Consider the following 6,000-nt stretch of genomic DNA (forward strand, 5'->3'; position numbering starts at 1 on the left):
AGAACTAGAAAGAAAGCACTTGATGAATCTCGAGAATCTAGTAATCAAGGTAAGCTTAAGGTTAAGAAAGCAGGTAAAAAGTACAAATGTAGGTCAAAACCAATTGAGGGTTGCCCTTTTAGGCTGTTTGCATCATGGATGCAAAATGAAGAATCTTTTCAAATCAAAACTTTGATAAAGGATCACAATTGTAGTAGACACTTTGACCTTGGTTCTTTAGTAACATATAAATGGATAGCAAGGCAGTTTGTTCATGAAATCATTGAAAACCCTCAGATGCCATATAGGACAATGAGAGCAGAAATAAAGAGGAGGTTTCTAATCAATGTGAGTTTGGGACAATGTAGGAGAGCAAAACAGACTGCACTTTATGATCATGAAGGGGGGTTGAAAGATCATTATGGTAGGCTAAGGGATTACATGGATGCATTATTGAAATCCAATCCAGGTTCCACAGTTAAGTTAGAGTCAGATGTTGGTGAAAATGGGAACACATATTTTTCAAGGTTTTATGTGTGTTTTAAAGGGTTGAAAGATGGTTGGAAAGATGCTTGTAGAAGTGTTATTGGACTTGATGGATGTTTTCTCAAAGCAACATGTAAAGGTGAACTATTGACTGCCATGGGTAGAGATGCAAATAATCAAATTTATCCAATAGCATGGGCTGTAGTTGGTGTGGAAAATAGAGACAATTGGTGTTGGTTCCTTTCTACATTGGCTGAAGATCTTGATTTGGGGAATGGAGACTATCTGACTATCATTTCAGATGGACATAAGGTTTGTTATTTTCCTATACTATGCTTGTAAATATTCCATAAATATACACTATAATTGATATTTTTTTTTACTTGATGATCATTAACAGGGCCTTATTGATGCTGTTATAACTTGGTTACCTAGGGCTGAGCACAGGCAATGTACAAGGCATATATATGCAAACTTCAAAAAGAGATGGTCTGGTGTACATTGGAGAAAACTGGTTTGGTCTGCAGCCTCAACTACAATGAGACATAAATTTGAAGCCATAATGGAAAGGATAAAAGCACTTGATGAAGATGCTCATAAATACCTAATTGATAAAGATCCAAACAGTTGGTCTAGAGCTTTCTTTGAAATGGATAGATGTTGTGTAGCATTTGAGAATGGTATTTCAGAAAGCTACCACAATGTGATAGAACCTGCAAGATATAAACCAATAATATCAATGCTTGAAGAGATTAGATTGTATCTAATGCAAAGGATTTACAACATGAATCTACAAGCTCAAGAGCTGGAGGATGACATTTGTCCATCTATTAGGAAACACTTGGAACACTTGAAGAGGTTAATACGGTAAGTCAAAAATATTTATGTATACATTATTTTCTTGATCAGTATGCAATTGTGTTAAATGGTGGTAATTTTTTTTTTTTTTACAGTAAATGGGATGTTTTTCCTAGTATCTATCAAGAGTTTGAAGTGACTAGTTTTAAAGAATCATATACTGTGAATCTAGCTGATAGGAAGTGTAGTTGTAGGTTATGGGATGCTAGTGGGATACCTTGTGTGCATGCAGCTAAAGCATACAGCTTTATACACAAAGATCCAGAAGAAGGTGTTAGCAGTTGGTATACTAAACAAATGTGGTTAGCTGCATATAGTTATCCAATCCACCCTGTGAGTATTATTTGTGGTCAAAGTCAAGAACCTCCTATTCTGCCCCCAATAAAGAGGAAAATGCCAGGTAGACCTAAAAAGAAAAGAATTAGAGATCCAACTGAAAATGATTATGAAGTTAGTAGAGTTGGAAGACAGATGACTTGTAAAAATTGTTGGGAAAAGGGTCATAACAAGTTAAGCTGTAAGAAACCACCTCAACCAAAACCACCACAACAAAAAATTGAAAGAAAAGGTAGAGGTGGAAGTGGATCTGGATCTGGTAGAGGTGGTGGTTCAGGTGGTGGTAGAGGTGATGATACAGGTGGTGGTTCAGGTGGTGGTAGAGGTGATGGTACAGGTAGTGGTAGAGATGGTGGTAGATCTGGAGGTAGAGGTGGTAGAGGTGGTGGTAGATCTGGAGGTAGAAGTGGTAGAGGTGGTGGTAGATCTGGAGGTAGAAGTGGTGGTAGAAATTGTGCTAGTGGTCCTGGTAATGTGGAAGAGACTACTCCTATGGAAGAATCAAACATCAACTTAGAACAAAATGTGGAAGAACCAACACCTGCTGTTGTTAACAACATGAAACAAAACACTCCTAAAGCACCTTTGAAAAGAACAAGGAAGCCCTCAGAAAGAATTTTTGGAATGAAAAAACAATTCAAATTTGATAAGGATGGAACTGGTTCAAACATTGAAATGCCCTTTAATCTGGATGAATAAAAGTAGAACAAGATCTGATGATTTGCTATTTTTAATTTAGTGCTTTTGCAAGTGGTCACAGCTTTCTATGTACATGTTGGTCTTTTGCAAGTGGTCACAGCTTAAACTATTGTGAACATGTTGGTTTTTGTGGTCAAAGTCATAGTGTTTGTAATGTAGTGCTTTTGATATGTATTACTTATTTTTTGTACATGTATGACAATGACAACATCCGACAATGACAACATCTGGAACTTTGCAACTTTGTTATGCCAAAAGATGGAACTTTTCTTTTCATTCATTCAATGGTAATCCATACATTACAGCATCAACATAAAACATCAAACAATACAACTAGATGGTTAACCATAAAACAATAAGCAACAATACAACAACTACACAACATTTCTTATAAAATCCCTTATCTTCTATTGTCTTCTTCAATTCTTCTCTTGTCTTCTTCAATTGCAACTGCAAATTCATCACTTCACTTTCCAATTCTTCTAGTCTAATTCTGTCATTGACTATTTGTCTTTGGTCTTGGTTTAAGCTACAGTGCATATCATACAACACCTTTCTGTACCAATCATCATTAAGTTCATAATCCAGCCAGTAAAACGACCCACATTGACATCCTGAAAACTGGATTACAATGAAGCTCTCGAATTAGGGGTTTTTTCAAAACTAGGGGTTAATTATTGAATAAAATTAAAAATTTATAAAACATATACTTACAGATGAATTGGGGCATACCAAGAATATCCTAGCGGGGTTCTTTTTGGTCCAAGCAATTCTTTTCTTCAATGATAATCCACAACGACACAAACCTGACATATTAGGGTTCGTGGGGTATGAAGAAGATGAAGAAGATGAAGAAGACGAAGAAGACATCAATTTTGTGAAGATGAAATCGAATTTAGTGTTATAAGATTAGGGTTGTAAAATTAGGGTTCGTGGGAAAAAAATTGGGGATGAAAGTGAATCTGATGTATAAGAGTGTTTAAATAGCCAAAGTGGTTCCCAATACAGGTACACGTCAGATTAGGTAGCATTAGCCGGTTTTCAAGTTATGTTCGTGTACATTAGTACAACTTTTAAGAGTATATGACCTTGGTATTTTATGGAGTATATGGCCTACATTGGAACAAAAATGAAAGTATATATGGCCTATTTTTGGCTTTAACCCTTATTATTATTATTATTATTATTATTATTATTATTATTATTATTATTATTATTATTATTATTATTATTATTATTATTATTAAAGAATTGTGTATGTAATACTGAGTATATTGATAATTGATCTATACAAGTATACCAATTTCAGTAAAAATTAAATAAATGCGAAAAACATATCAAATAAAACTAAATTTTCAACAAAATAGAAGTTATAATGTACAATACCAAATTTTACCATAATTAAAAAGATCAAGGGGATTTTGTCATTTTACGTGTTTGGTGCATAGATGTACAGCTATGACTCCCTGAAACAAAAAAAAAAACAAAAAAATTGACAAATTATATCAAATATCAAAAGGAAGTGGCTACCATCAAAGATAAAGGAAATATTAACCTAAATTTTATCTTTTATTTAGTATAATTAATAATAATAATAATAATAATAATAATAATAATAATAATAATAATAATAATAATAATAATAATAATAATAATAATAATAATAATAATAATAATAATAATAATAATAAAAATAATTATACATTTATTTTGCTAACGGCAGCCCTAAAGGCCGTCGTCAGCATGCTTTAACATGATGGTTACTAGTTATTTTCTTAATGGCAATTATCAAAATGTACAATAAAATAAAGCGTGTTAACGACAGCCTTTAAGACTGTCGTTAGTAAAATCCTTATATAATACTACGTATAATATATTCTTAGTCAATATTCTGCTAATATACCCCATACTGCAATAACTAATATCCATACAATAAAGTTTCAAACTCATAATATACTCTATACAAATACGTTCCATATTATCAGTAATTCTGTTAGATTAAATATCTCTTAAATGAATATTTAACAAGCAGGTGGGCACATTACAGTAGCAACCTTGAAAGGTAGTTGAGTTGTAGTTTCCACACATACGAGGCAACTAAATATAGCAAATGAAACATAAATGTGGTATATGTAAAAGTTACAAAAGTTTCATGACAAGACCAACATGTAAATAGTTGACCATGCGTTTAGTGCAAAAGCATCAGGTAAGTCCCCATCATAAGCATTGCACACTTCTCTTGCCCAAGAATAAACAAATGTGTCATTGTACCTACATTTAACATATCATACATTCAATACTTTTTTTATAACTACTACAAAAGAAACTTATAAATTCAGATATAATCAAGTGTAAAAGGATGTGAATCGAAATGAATAGATTACTTCGTTTCTAGACACTGACTACAAAAGAACAAAAATATATAATGCAGGTCAATAAGTAACAACTTTGGTCAGCGCCGAATATTGAGGCGTGCAAGGCGTGCAGCCGCATAGGGTCCAATATCTATAAGAGCCCAAAAATATATTTTAATATTACATACCTAGGCTCATTTTACATACATAGGTTCATTTGTTAATTAATAATTTAAAAAATTGAAAAAAGAATATACATAATCAATGTCGAATACTCTGTAATCCAATACTGAGCTCCAATACTCCGACATCGATTCTATCAATTTATATGTAATAATTTTAAAAATTATAGTTACATGTACATAAAATGGCCCATATTATTTTTCGAACATGGCCCATAAAATTGACAGGACGGCCCTGACTTTAGTAACCAAAATATAGTATCAAGTTCAATTGGTTGTTTATGTAAACACAACTCAAAATGAGCCTTGCGACGAGACGCGGACATTCCCCATGCTGCGGTTCCCTCCGGTCCGTCCACGGGTTGGGTTAGGGGAACATCTTAGAGATTTCATTCGCGGATCCAAACGCGCAAACATCAATTAAGATTGGTTGTAACAAATCATCACTAAATAGTTACCTAATGAATATGTACAATAACATTTATACAAACAACAGTATATATGATTAGTCGTTATACATCATTACTAAATAGCTACTTAATGTGTTTGGCATGATGGACAACATTATGAATGAGACATTAAAATTTTGTATAAAAACGAAAACACCAGTTTACTCAAACATCAAACATAGAATTAATTATACGTTATCAAAGACGTAAAATTTAAACATTGTGTTGTAGCTCATGTGGTAGTGGTCTGCCTCTCTTAGCGAAAAGTCGGAAGTTCAACTCCCGTGGGGTGCTACATTGCACACAATGGCACCCCTTTATCCTTGAATTCCACTCAAGGGTGCCTTTCGCACATCGCCGTGCGGGGGCAGTGGGGGAGGGGAGTTTTACTGCCCATGCCCTCGGATTGGGTCGGGTTTCCTCCTGGGCAGCAGTTGGGGGCGGGTTATGCAACTGCAGGGAGATGAACGCGTGGATAGTTAAGTCCCCATGAGTGATCTCGTACTGCTGTTAAAAAAAACGTAAAATGTACGTTATTAGCAACTCTCCCTTGATACCAGTCAAATAGGGGTAAAATGTCGTACCTTGAGAAGTAGTTGGCATTGAAGTCGTTAAGGCATCAACCTATTTCATATTTGAAATTAAATTGACATCACA

Source organism: Rutidosis leptorrhynchoides, chromosome 2 (genome assembly GCF_046630445.1).
Source record: "Rutidosis leptorrhynchoides isolate AG116_Rl617_1_P2 chromosome 2, CSIRO_AGI_Rlap_v1, whole genome shotgun sequence".
Taxonomy (NCBI): Eukaryota; Viridiplantae; Streptophyta; class Magnoliopsida; order Asterales; family Asteraceae; genus Rutidosis; species Rutidosis leptorrhynchoides.